The sequence below is a fragment of the Amblyomma maculatum genome, chromosome 8 (genome assembly GCF_055883805.1).
Source record: "Amblyomma maculatum isolate TAMU_Amacu chromosome 8, ASM5588380v1, whole genome shotgun sequence".
Taxonomy (NCBI): domain Eukaryota; kingdom Metazoa; phylum Arthropoda; class Arachnida; order Ixodida; family Ixodidae; genus Amblyomma; species Amblyomma maculatum.
The window spans coordinates 75,632,267-75,647,126 of NC_139351.1; the positions used below are offsets into that span (position 1 = coordinate 75,632,267).

A 14,860-nucleotide genomic window follows, 5' to 3' on the forward strand; every position below is an offset into this window, starting at 1 on the left:
TTTCGCTTTGTTGTGTCGTAATTAAATTAGTACAAAACAGCTCCTAATATTTGTGTGATGCTGAATCATCAGCTCACTTATTATTTGGGATTTAAATCACTAGGAATATATAGGAATGAAAGAAGCCAACAGTCGGCGAGGCCAAGGAAAGCATTGGGGATTGTACTTTGTCTTATTTTGTTTTTAATTTTTACTTCGATAATCACATAAATTAGTAATGTAATCTGTTCAGGGGAAAGATATTTAAACACAAAGTAGAAGAAAAAACAACGTGCCGATGGTGGGATCCGAACCCACGACCTCCGAATACCGCGTCCGGTGCTCTTCCAACTGAGCTACATCGGCCGCTGTCCCCCCTGCTACTTGCTTGGGTATTTATGTTGTCTGTATACGAACCTTGAGAGTGTTCACCAGCGCCACCCTCAAACATAGCGGCGGACGTAGAACGTCCTTTGTTACCGCCAGCGTCACGTAGAACGTGATCAAGAGCGAGGGCGAAAGCTGTGCTAGAACCCTCTTACGCTACCTATGGCTTCAAGACTGCCAGAACCGAGACCCCCGTAAGCTATAAGCAGATAAATGAAGGGGAAATGAGGGTGCTCGTTATAATACTTGAATGAAACAAGCCAACAGTCGGCGAGGCCAAGGAAAGCATTGGGGATTGTACTTTGTCTTATTTTTGTTTTTAATTTTTACTTCGATAATCACATAAATTAGTAATGTAATCTCTACAGGAGAAAGATAATTAAACACAAAGTAGAAGAAAAAACAACGTGCCGATGGTGGAATGCGAACCCGGGATCCGCTATTGATCACGTTCTACGTGACGCTGGCGGTAACACAGGGCGTTCCACGTCCGCCGCTTTGGTCGAGGGTGGCGCTGGTGAACACACTCAAGGTTCGTATACAGACAACATTAATACCCAAGAAAGTAGCAGGGGGGACAGCGGCCGATGTAGCTCGGTTCGAAGAGCACCGGACGCGATATTCGGAGGTCGTGGGTTCGGATCCCACCATCGGCACCTTGTTTTTTCTTCTACTTTGTGTTTAATTATCTTTCACCTGAATAGATTACATTACTAATTTATGTAATTATCGAAGTAAAAACTAAAAACAAAAATAAGACAAAGTACAATCCCCAATGCTTTCCTTGGCCTCGCGGACTGTTGGATTCTTTCATTCATGTATTATTACGAGCACCCTCATTTCCCCTTTATTTATCTGCTTATAGCTTACGGGGGTCTCGGTTCTTTCAGTCTTGAAGCCATAGGTAGCGTAAGAGGGTTCTAGCACAGGTTTCGCCCTCGCTATTGATCACGTTCTACGTGACGCTGGCGGTAACACAGGGCGTTCCACGTCCGCCGCTTTGGTCAGGGTGGCGCTGGTGAACACTCTCAAGGTTCGTATACAGACAACATTAATACCCAAGAAAGTAGCAGGGGGGACAGCGGCCGATGTAGTTCAGTTGGAAGAGCACCGGACGCGACATTCGGAGGTCGTGGGTTCGGATCTTACCATCGGCACGTTGTCTTTTCTTCTACTTTGTGTTTAATTATCTTTCCCCTATTATCTTTCCCCTGAACAGATTACATTACTAATTTATGTGATTATCGAAGTAAAAATTAAAAACAAAAATAAGACAAAGTGCAATCCCCAATGCTTTCCTTGGCCTCGCCGACTGTTGGCTTATTTCATTCATGTATTATAACGAGCACACTCATTTCCCCTTCATTTATCTGCTTATAGCTTACGGGGGTCTCGGTTCTGGCAGTATTGAAGCCATAGGTAGCGTAAGAGGGTTCTAGCACAGCTTTCGCCCTCGCTATTGATCACGTTCTACGTGACGCTGGCGGTAACACAGGGCGTTCCACGTCCGCCGCTTTGGTCGAGGGCGGCGCTGGTGAACACTCTCAAGGTTCGTATACAGACAACATTAATACCCAAGAAAGTAGCAGGGGGGACAGCGGCCGAGTAGCTCAGTTGGAAGAGCACCGGAAGCGATATTCGGAGGTTGTGGGTTCGGATCCCACCATCGGCACGTTGTTTTTTCTTCTACTTTGTGTTTATTTATCTTTCCCCTGAACAGATTACATTACTAATTTATGTGATTATCGAAGTAAAAATTAAAAACAAAAATAAGACAAAGTACAATCCCCAATGCTTTCCTTGGCCTCGCCGACTGTTGGCTTCTCTCATTCATGTATTATAACGAGCACCCTCATTTCCCCTTCATTTATCTGCTTAGAGCAATATATAGATATTTCTAGAAGAAAAAATTCCTTGTGCAATGCAGAATCTGCTTTGGAGAAATGCCGAAGCCTGATAAAAGCGGTGGTAGAAACCCATTATTGGCACATGAATGCTTTTTACAACACGGCAGACACCCTTAAAAGACAAAGGAAAGTCTTTGGAGTCCAATATTCCTCATGGCACTGGAGATGATCCGGCGCTGGTCTTGACTTGAAGGGCTGATACTAAGAGACTCCCAGTACGACTGTGACGTTAGGCTCTGGGGGATTAGGAAAGGTAGGACATGTAGAAAGATGCGTAGGAAGTCTCCGGGTGTGCCGGAAATTCTACGTGATAAGCATTGCTGCTGCACACGGTACATTGAGCGTCCCTTCTCCTACACAACGTTTAACGCATCAAAGTTCACCGGCGTTGATAGGAAAGGCACTGTGTCTGTTACCCGCAGAATACCGTTACTATAATCTTCATGGTAGAAAAGTAGAATTATGATGTGCATTTTACTAGCCCAGGCGTGGCGTAGATAGTTAAAGCGCTCGGCTTCGGACCCGAGATAGGGATGATCTACTCCCGGTGGAGGTTTTTGTTCTTCGTATGTCGTCATCAAGATGACTGACAATAGGGATCCCTTGGTTTCCCGCGAAAGCTCGCGACAAAGTGGGCCACATCTCACGGGCGCCGGTACGAACACAATGGCGAGTCATGAGCCTTAAAAGCGTTCGCCTGAATATTGCCGCGAAACCTTCAAACCTGTAATTGTTTTTTTAACAGCCACCGGCATGCGGCCTTATCACTGTGATTCTGGCACGCTTATCAATTCTGTGTCCGGTGTTTGTTCATGCTCGTTGTCGCGATACGACGCGTTATTATTTTCTTTGTCGCGAAAGTTGCGCTGAGATCTTTCTCGAAGATTCCGATCACTTGCGTATGTTTCGCTAATGTTCCAGGGTGTACTGGTAGCAGTTTGCGACGTTATCTAGATTATTCTGAGCAGAATTTAAATTAAGCATTGACGAGTGTGACGGCCATTCTTTGTTCGACGATCAACGAGCACGTTTGTTGCTATTGCCGCCGCTGAGTTGCTTAGTTCTTTTGCGGGCGCTAGTCAGCCCAATAAAGAGTTTCTTCAGTGCAATCATCGACCCTTCATTTGTGTCATCGACCTTGTGACCACCAAGTGACATCTGGTGGAGGTGCTGCCTTTGATCCTTCAAGCGGAGACCCCAGCCTTGTTCCTGTTACCCTGGAGGAACAGCCAACAGGCCACCGAACCAGTCGCAGGCTTCAAGGCCTCCAACCTGAACACGGTCTGCTGCCGGACCCCATTCGATCTCGTTAGGCATCGACGCAGACAATAGCCAGGCTACAGCACCGGTTGTTTTCTTTCAACCCCGCGAGCACCCCTGCTTCCATGGACGACCGGAAGAAGATGCAGAAGACTGGATGGACCGTTTCGACCATGTGGCAGAATTCAATGGCTGGAACGACGCCGCGAAAATCAGGCAAGTCTCCTTTGTTGCTCAAGGACGTGCCCGAGTTTGGTTCGAAATTCATGAGGCATCTATGAATACTTGGGAGATTTTCAAGGAAGCGTTTTTGACTGCCTTTTCAAGTGTCGTCCGAAAGGAAAGAGCCCAGGCCCTCCTTCAGTCAAGACTTCAACTTCTTAACGAACCTGTCCTGGCGTACGTTAGGAGATGAAGCGCCTCTTTCGCCGCGCCAACCTTAGCATGACCGAAGGTGAGAGAGTCAAATTTTTAATGCGAGGCGTTAAAGAATCGTTTTTTGCAAGTCTTGTCAGAAATCCGCCAAAAACCGTGGCGGAATTTGAAAAGTAAGCGTCCGCCATCGAGAAGACGTTGGACATCTGGATGCGCCACTACGAGCGACTACTTCAGCCGGACTACTCAAGCCACTACCCCAGCGCATCTGCAAAGCGGAGAGAACCTTCGGGACCTCATTCTGGAGATCGTTCCAGAGGATCTCCGCCGATTGATGCCATCCTCGCAACAACCCCAGGTGGCGACGCTTGCGGACGTCGTCCGTGACGAATTCCAGCAGGCGCTAGGCGTTCCTCAAGCGACGGCTGCGACTGTTCCAGCACAAGAGGCAACAGCGGTGAACTACGCTGGTGCATTACGTCGCTCTGCGCCCCGACGTGATGACTTTCCGAGCCCTCGCCGGTACCCCCCTGTTCCTGAAAACCGACTCTTGGCCCCCGCCCGCCAAGCATACCAACAACCTCAAGCCCAAGGAAGTGCGACGCCTGGAGGACAACAAACCGGCCATTATGCTTCCACTGTGGTGAGGCAGGACACATCCTCCGTCAATGCCCGTACAGGCGGTTCGGCCTCCGCAGTTTCGCTGTCGACGCCCCACTACCCCGCCCTGGCGAGCGACCACAGGAAATCAATGACTTCCTTTGCAGCGGAGAGCACTCGTCGCCAAGGCGTCAATCACGCTCCCCATCGCCGTACAATGCCCGATTTGCGTCGCCGGGCCGCAGTTATGTGCAAGGACGGTCTCCTAGCCTGCGTAAGGGAAACTGAAGGCAGCAACCTTAGGAGGTGAGGGTGCTCAACGGCGAAAAGACGAAGATCGTCCGCCGACGACGACCACTAACGACGACGCAGCTATTTCACTGCCGCTCCACACGACGACATCGACAACAACACGACCGGAGTGCAAGCCGACACCGCCGCCTAGTGACGTAACAATGGCGTCCCCGGCCATGGCAACGGCTGAGCTGAGATTGGACACCAAGGCCTACGTGCAATTCGAGGACGCGAACAAGCGACCTTGAAGTTGTTGACGACGGTCGCAGAGTCACTGCTCTAGTAGACACCGGAGCTGACTATTCAGTCATCAGTGGACCGTTAGCCTCTCAGCTCAGGAACGTTACCACCGCTTGGGATTACCCGCTGATGCGCACAGCAGGTGGACACCTGATTACTCTATCGAGACAATGCACTGCAAGAATAACCATAAATTGGCGTATTTACCCCACCAGCGTTGTGGTCTTGCAGCAGTGCTCCCTAGACGTGATTTTTGGCATGGTCTTCCTAAATGAACATAGGGCTATAACCGACCTCCGATCCAAGCTCCATCAAGCTCTCTGCAGACAAAGCCATACCTGCTCCGACGACTTCGACGCAACACGTGTCGCTCTAAACGTCCTCGACGAAATATTGACCGTGCCGCACCGAGCAAGCTTTGCAGTCAGCGTAGGTAGCGCAGACATCGAAACCGCTGAAGGCATCGTCGAAGGAAATATCCAATAGCTCTTGGAACGAGGTGTCGGCATCGCAAGAGGCATCGCGAAATTCCGTACAGGACAAGCTCAGGTGCTGGCAACAATCTTCACCGAAGAATACCCGCATCTCAACAAGAGCACAGCGATCGCTTTTCTCGACGAATTAGCAAACCTTAAAGACGTATTCGCCCTCCATGACCAACCACTGGAAGACGCACCGGACCAATTCCGTCAGCCCACATTTCACATCAACCCGGCATTGACCAACAGCAGGAAAGACCAGATTCGCAGTCTTCTTCGAAGCTACAGGGAGTGCTTCTCGTCAGCATCAAAGGTAAGACAAACAGCACTGGCCAAGCACCGCATTATAACGGACGAACACGCCCGACCTCAGCGCCAAAGCCCTTATCGTGTATCTCCGCGAGAAAGCCAGGCCATTCGCGATCAAGTTGAGGAAATTCTGCGTGATGACGTGATCCAGCCATCGAGCAACCCCTGGGCGGCACCAATCGTTTTGGAGAAGACGAAAGACCGCACACTTCGCTTCTGTGTTGATTACCGTCGCTTGAATAGGATTACTAAGAAGGATGTCTACCCGCTTCCCCGCTTCGACAACACTCTCGTCCGGCTCTGCAATGCAAGGTACTTCTCATCTATGGACCTGAAGAGCGGATATTGGCAAATTGAGGTCGTCGAAAGCGATCGCGAGAAGACCGCATTCATCACACCAGATGGTCATTTTGAGTTCAAGGCGATGCCATTTGGTCTCTGCTCCGCACCAGCTACATTTCAACGAGTAATGGACACAGTACTGGCAGGCGTGAAGTGGCAAATTTGTTTGGTATACTTGAACGACGTTGTTTTCTTCTCGTCAAACTTTGAAGACCACCTAAAACGACTGCAGACAGTGCTGGAAGCCATCAAGTTATCGGGGCTAACGCTACAAGAAGTGGCACTTCGCCTACGAAGAATTGCGGTTCCCCGGTCACATCATTAGCAAGGATGGTATTCGCCCAGACCTGGAGAAAACAGCTGCAATCGCACAATTCCCACCGCCTGCCGACAAAGCTGTGCGCCGATTCCTTGGGCTGTGCGCTTATTATCGACGATTTGTCAGAACCTTTTCGGGCATGGCCGAACCGTTGACGCAGCTTACAAAGGCTGACGTGCCTTTCAAATGGGAAGTACCGCAAGGAGAAGCCTTTGAAGAACTCAAGCGCCGCTTGCAGTGCCCTCCTGTACTTGGCCACTTTGATGAAAACGCCGAGACCGAAATTCACGCTGACGTGAACAGTGTGGGCATAGGAGCCGTTCTCGTCCATAGGAGTGCCGGACTGGAGAAAGTAATCACCTATGCTAGCAGGTCCCTCAGAAAAGCCGAAGTCAATTACCCGACGACCGAGAAGGAGTGCCTCGCGATCATCTGGGCCACTTCTAAGTTTCGTCCATACCTATACGGCCGACCGTTCAAGGTAGTAAGCGACCATCACGCGCTCTGCTGGCTGGCTAATTGGAAAGATCCCTCCGGCAGCATTGCCAGATGAAGCCTACGACTTCAAGAATTTGACTTAACTGTAGTCTATAAGTCGGGCCGGAAGCATTCCGACGCAGACTGCTTATCACGCTATCCCGTCGACGCTCCCCCGAAGGATGACGACGACGCCTTTTTGGGACCGGTAAGCGCCAGCAGTTTCGCAGAGCGACAGCGTTCAGACCCTGAGCTGAAAGCGCTAGCCGATTACTTAGAAGGAAAGACGCTTCCCCTCCTGGTGTGTTCCGGCGACAATTATCTTCTTTCGCGTTCAGCAATGGCCTCCTCGTGAAGAAGAACTTCGCACCCAACAGGACTGCGCAACTCCTTGTAGTGCCTAAAAACCTGCGGCAGGAAATTCTGCAGGCGTTGCATCATGAGCCCACCGCAGGCCATCTCGGATTTGCGCGCACGTTGCGTCTAGTCCAGAAGAAATACTACTGGCCGCGACTGCCTGCCGAATTTACCCACTACGTGACGACATATCGTGAGTGCCAACGACACAAGACGCCGCCGATCAGACCAGCAGGACTACTAAACCCTATTCTGTCCCAAGACCGACCCTTGCAACAAATTGGGATGGATCTCCTCGACCCCTTTCCAGCTTCGTCTATGGGTAACAAGTGGATCATCGTGGCCACTGACTACATTTCCCGTTACGCCGAAGCAAAAGCACTACCAAAAGGTACCGCGGCAGAAATCGCCAAATTTTTTGTCGAACAAATTGTTTTGCGACACGGCGCCCCAGAAGTGCTCATCACGACAGGGGATGCGGCGTTTACGGCAGAGTTGACGCAAGCAATCCTGGAATACAGTCATACAAGCCATCGACGAACAACTGCGTACCATCCCCAGACCAATGACCTTACGAAGCGCCTGATCAAAACGATCGCGGACATGATCGCCATGTACGTCGATGCTGAACACAAGGCATGGGACGCCATCTTGCCGTACGTGATCTTCGCGTGTAACACGGCAGTCCAGGAGACGACCAGAGCGACCCCGTTAAAGGTTGTGTACGGCAGGGAACCCACGACGACGCTCGACGCAATGCTGCTGCAAGTAACCAAAGAGGACAATCTTGACGTCACCGTCTACCTGCAGCGTGCAGAGGAAGCCCGACGACTCGCACGGCTGCGTATTAAAGACCAACAGTGCACCGACAGCCGGCGATACAACTTACGACGACGCCTCGCAGAGTAGAATCCAGGAGGCCAAGTGATTGTTTGGACACCAATTCGCCGTTGCGGACTTAGTGAAAAGTTGTTGCGTGGAGACTTTAGGCCGTACAAAATCATTCGCCGCGTCGGACAACTGGACTATGAAGTCATTCCCGACGGAACGTCAGCATGACAACGGCGGCGCGCACTCCCCGATATTCTACATGTTGTATGACGGAAGCCTTATTACGCGGGTTAAAGAATCTGGGGCATTGTTTATGTTTAAGTTGCTTTGTTTTGGAACATCGAGGCGATGTTTTTTAAGGGGTGAGTAATGCCGCGAAACCTTCAAAACTGTATTTATTGTTAACAGCCGCCGGCATGCGGCCTTATCACTGTGATTCTGGCACGCTTATCAATTCTGTAGCCTGTGTTTGTTCATGCTCGTTGTCGCGTTAGGACAAGTTATCATTTTTTTTTGTCGCGAAAGATGCGCCGAGATCTGTCTCGAGGATTCCGATCACTTCCGTATGATTTCCACCATGTTCCAGGGTGTACTGGTAGCAGTTTGCGACGTTATGTAGATTGTTCTGAGCAGCCTTTAAATTAAGCGTTGACCAGCGTGACGGGCATTCTTTGTTCGACGATCGACGGGCACGTTTGTTGCTATCGCCGCCGCCTAGTTGCTTAGTTCTTTTGCGGGCGCAAGTCAGCCCAATAAAGAGTTTCTTCAGTGCAATCATCGACCCTTCATTTGTGTCGACCTTGTCGGCACCACGTAACAATATTATTCCACAATAAAGTATGTTTCTTGAAGCTAGATTGGAATCACTTTTGACGAAATTAGATGAGCCGCATTCTATCAAACGCAATGAGGCGTTTCGTATACGTAAATTGCAGGCGCTTTTAATTTTAAAATAATGTTTGCGCACCTCGTGGATAAAATAAAATTGCAAAGCGCAGAATGACAACATTTATCGTCAGCCTTTATTGAATTATTCTACATAATAATGAGAAGTAGTACTAGGCGTAAGTGGTTTTATTCAAATAAACAAAAAACAGAAGTAAAAAAAAAATTTCCCAGCCCCGGTATCTGCTATCTAATCAATAGAAGCACCTCAACTGGGGTGGCGGAAGTTAAGTATTTCTAATGAAGAGGGAGATTAAATCAAAGAGGTGAGAGACAGGGAGAAAGGACGGCATGGGTAAAATAAAGGTAAGTTGTACACTATATATGATGTGGAGAGCAGTTGGATACTTGAGGCCTGCCAGTAAATTGTTTTAGTTTACTAAAGCATCCGGCACCATGCCGGGCATCCACTATAGATGCTGCGACGGCATCGGCCTGCTGTCGCCAGTGTCTTGGCGTGCTCCCCCTTCCCCGGAAAGCGGCGAGAGCGGCGCCTCGGAGAGGAGGACATTTCAGAAGACGAGGAGAGTGCGGCAGCAAAGCTAGTCTCTCCAGAGACACTACAAGACTGCTCGGAAAGCTAATCTCTCCAGAGACACCAGAAGACTGCTCGCGATCAGCATTGCCGCGCCATGGCACTGACACTGGCACTGACGGCCGATGTGGGGCAAGGGACCATTGTCACCCGAGATAGCACAAGCGCAGCTTCAGGTCACTGCATGCGCTAATAGGCTAAGTGGAATAGACGGCACGTCATGCCCGCGTATTCGAAGACTTGAATCAAGAAAAAGATCAGACAGGTTATCGCAAAGAGTATTATACTATTGTTCATATCCATACCATCAACCAGGGGATAGAAAAATGCTGCGAGTATAATCAGCCCTCATACATTTCATTAATTGATTACAAAAAAAGCAGTTGACTCGGTAGAAACCTTGGGGGTCCCGCAGGCATTGCAAAATCAATGTATAGACGAGCTGTATGCAAAAGTACTGGAAGACATATAAAGTGGTTGCACAGCACCCATAGTTCTGCATAAAGAAAGCAACCAAATTTCTATAATGAATGGTGTTCGGCATGGAGACATAGCCTCTCCAGCACTGTTCAGAGCTTTTTTAGGGGAAGTATTCAGAGAGTTGGAATGGGAGCAGTTGTGGATACAGCTCGAATACATAAGTATTCTGAAATTCGCTGCTGATATTCGCTTTTTAAGTAACTCAGGGGATGAACTACAAAAAAAAAAAACTTTTTATGACCTAGGCAGGGAATGCAGAAAGGTAGGCTTGAAAATCAATATTCAGAAGTATAAGGTAATGTTCAACACCCTCGGAAAGGAACAGCAGTTTACATTAGGTAGCGAAACACTCAGACTAGTTGCCAAATATGCCTACTTAGCGTAGCTATTACCCGTAGACCCGAATCATGAAAGGAAAATAACAAAGATAATAAGATTGGGATGGAGCGCATTTGAGAAATACTCGCAGATTATGACTAGCAGCTTGCCGGTATCGCTCAAGAGAAAAGTAAGCAGCAGTTGCATCTTACCTGTACCCACATATGGGGCTGATACGTAGAGGCTAACACAAATGGTTCTACTAAAGTTGTGGACAACGCAGAGAATTACGGACCGAAAAAGGGTGTAACGTTAAGAGATAAGAAGCCTGCCGAGTGGGTCACAGAAATGCTCAGTTTACTGATATTCTAGTGTAAATCAAGAATAAATGAGCATGGACAGGAATTGTAGCAGGAAGAGAGGATACCAGATGATCGCTTAGGGTAAGAAATTGGATTCTAAGGAAGGAAAGCGTAGCAGGGGGTGGCATAAATTTTGGGTGGGTGGATGAGGTTAAGAAGTTTCCAGGGGTCAAGCGGATCCAGCTAGGACAGGACCGGGTTATTTGGAGGAATATGGGAGAGGCCTTCGGCATGCAGTTGCCTTGGTCCAGCTGATGATTAACATGTGTTTTCACGCGGAAGCTCTACCTGGCGGCCACAGGAGCACATCGACGTTGAAGGAACGACCTGATGAAACGACCATATTGCACCTTATTACCAGATTTGAAGTGACAATGCAATTAAGGCAACTAGTTGGAAATACAAGTACAAAATGAAAATAACCAGTAAGCGTTTGTTTCTCCATTTTACATTGATACGATATATCGCTGTTTTATTAAAGCATAACAACGGCCTAAAAGCAAAATCCCAAAGCTATTCCTAACTATGCAAAGAATTGAAATTTTTTTCCAGATAAATTTCCTACATACAATACGTCCGTAATACATACAATGCCTTTATAACATGCAGTTGGAGCTCAGGCCAAGCCTACAGTTTCGAACAGGCAGATGCATTATTTCATGAACAAACGAGAATTGAAAATTGATCCTACATGTAGAAATGCTTTCAATGACGTGTTACAGCGCTCCTGCATCCTATTTTCTAGAAGTAAATTTCCAAGAATAAACCTGTGACATAAACAAAATTAAAATTACAACAATTTCCTGTCTTTAAGACGTAATAATTAAATTGTAAAGTGTATTCCAATATAACCTTTTCTAAAACGCATTTCGCGCCTCAAAAGAATATATTTGTGTCATGGTACGTTTACCGCATGACGAGATAAAATATTAGCAATAAATGGTAAATTTTTCGTATATTTATTGCACAAGGAACAGGGGCTAAGCATGAGTTAGCACTAAAAAACGACGTTCGAATTCCGCGATGAATCCTGCAATGCTTTGCCTATTTGTTATTTTCGCTTCATTTGTACCCTAAGAGTAAGTTATACATCTTTTATTTCGTATGGTCACACACTGATAGACCATATAATACCCGTGGAGTTGTTCAGCATGCGCCTTACCGGAGAAGTAAACGTGCCTTTTAGAAGGTGAAACAGTAGAAGAATGTTCGCTTCGCGTATGCTTGCAACGTAGCAAAAGGGTGCCTGAAGTTGTATAGAAGGTGGCATGGCGTCATTGTTAGTAAGCGTGCCCAACGGAAAGCCTGCGGGAATATTTAGCATAGTGGCCTCCTTTTATAGTTACATTCCACTGAAAATGGCTCTTTCTTGCAATGAATGCTACAAGCGCTTGTAATAATACGCGAAGTGCCGCCTTTAAATTGTCCTACAAAGAAGCAGTAATAAATGAAATACACAATTTACTTTTGTACATCACCTTGCTTCTCCCTTTCTAGTTACCATTTGTCAATTTCCAGGATCTGAAACAGAAACCGCAGCCAGATTAACTATTTTAATAGCTCCAAAGAGGGCACTCAAAAGATTCCACATCGCTACTGATGGTTTCTCTCTTTGAAGCAAATGGACTGTTTTTAACTGAACCTTGAAAATTATCTCAGGAGCATGACAAAAAATCTAGAGGGCAATTTGGGCCAATAAATTGCGATGAGGCGAAAGCCGCCATTTTGTGGAAGTCCGAAGACCTCCACTACGGTACCCATTGCTTTTTTTCCCACCTTTTCCTTCCTCTTACGGCTTGGTTAAGGTAATGCTGTAATGGCGGTTAGTTGGCTTTCCATCATAATGTAGGCGCGCTGAACTTTAACTCAAGACGAGTTAAAGTTCGTCTTGAGTTAAAGTTCAGCGCGCCTACATTATGTTGGTTAAGGTGTCCGCAGAGAATTGTCACAGATACTGCGACTCGGGGCGCACAGCCATGCGGAGACGGCACCGACGAGCCACGTGTCCAGGGCAACCACAGTAGTAACAAACTGGGCGATTGTCAGAAGTGCGCCACGGGTTGTAATAGCGCGGAGTCGCAGGATGAAGTGGAGCCGTTTGAGGAAGCGGTGCATGGCGTAGGAAAGGCTGCACGGGTGGTAACGGCTCAGGCGGAGGCCACGCAGCCACTGCCGCGTAAGTCAAATGGGCTGGAACATATGGTTGGCTATATTGTAGTGGTGCTCCGACGTATATCAAGGGAGCGACGACAGGAGCTTCAGGAAGCGTGGGAGGTGCTTCTGCGAGTTGTTCGCTGATGACTTGGTCCAACTTTGGCGCCAAAGGAGAGGAAGCGTCAGGACGATGGGGAACGAGGGACAGTTGACGGGCAACTTCTTCTTGAACGAACTGCTTGATTTGTTCCAGCAAGGGGGCTGTTGTGCGTCAGCTGGTAAAGCTGCAATATATACACACATATATATATATATATATATATATATATATATATATATATATATATATATATATATATATATATATATATATATATATATATATATATATATATATATGTATATATATATATATATATATATATATATATATATATATATATATATATATATATATATATATATATATATACATATATATATATATTTATTTATTTATTTATTTATGTGTGTGTGTGTGTTTTGGTTTGGTGTTTAGTGTTTAATGCCTCAAAGCGACTCACGCTATGAGTCACCGTTGTGAAGGACCAGAACTTTAGACCACCTGGATTCTTTAACGTTCATTGATATCGAACTGCACAGAGTGGCCTTGCTTTTCGCCTACAACGAAAAGCTGCCGCTGCGGACGAAATTCGGTCCTGTATCTTTCGGCACAGTGGTCGGACATACTACCCGCTGTGCACTCCGGTGGGGTACATCTTGGTGTGCTCAGATAACACCGGTAATACAGGTCGCATGACCATCTTTCTGAACGTAAGTTTTATATTTGCTGAGCAATGTCTCGAGAGAAAGGAAATAACATTAGTTTTGCAAGAAAATGCGTACTCTGCCCGGAAAAAAATCATGGATCACTAGAGATAAAAATCTTCTTTGTACCATTTCAAAAAGCTGCAGTTTTGGAGACCACTGCTTCCAGATTAAGCGTTCGTCCTCTATTTTTTGCTCACTACATCTATGCAAACCTCGCTATTATGACAACTATTAGGAAACGGTTTATTGCTCGAGTTGATTTAGAAAAAAAGTTCAAACTTTGCGTCAAGAGAGGCGCGCTGTAAACATTTCATTTTCGACTTTATATACTGGTATGATGCTTTAGGGTGTTTTCATTAAACCTTTTTTTCTTTGTTATGCGGTATACTCTCATAATTCTACAGAAAATTTCTAGCTATATATTGCTATTGCATTTCCGCCGAATTCGCATCAAATTCGCCACAACTTGAGAACAGCAATAAAGAACAAATTTTAGTGCTGCCTAATAAAATATACCACCCTCGATTTTTATCAAACTCCCTCTCAGGAATCCTCAGTATGTAAGAAAGATTACGGACTAAAAAGTATTGCATTGTATTGTTTAAAACTATAAAATAAATATAAAACTTATAGCTACTCCTGAAAAATGCCAATATTAAGCCCTACAGTCTAGCATGACTAAATAAAAAGTTACCACAGAAACTTTTTACTGACATTATGCAGGCTGTGTTCTTTATTTCTCAATAAATTTTAGCACTACATTTGTCCGCTCTTTTTCCATATTATTTCGAATGCGGCTCAGGTTAAAAAATATTATAAAGGGGGCAACTTGGATTTCAATTTTTTTAAAAATGGCTCATCTTCGATTTTTCCAATATACTCCATAAATTATAGACAGAAAAGTGTATTGCGTTATGAATTGTATTATATATGATCTTTTTGAAAGGAAGCTGAAATGAGTTTTTGATCATTTCCTGAGATGCGCGCATTGCAATATATGAACTTGTAGATCAGCTGACGAAGTGGTTTCGCGCGGCCATTTGAAGTAATGACGTAATCTACTTATAAATTTGCGATAAGTTTAGGCTTGTCACCAAAGC

At 46.4% G+C, this 14,860-nt stretch overlaps 1 non-coding gene across 1 annotated transcript; it reads right to left on the minus strand.

Moving 5' to 3' along the window:
• Nucleotides 1-272: 272 nt before the first annotated feature.
• On the minus strand, nucleotides 273-345 carry TRNAP-CGG (transfer RNA proline (anticodon CGG)). Its single transcript has one exon. It is a non-coding gene; the product is annotated as a tRNA-Pro (tRNA).
• Nucleotides 346-14,860: the final 14,515 nt, after the last annotated feature.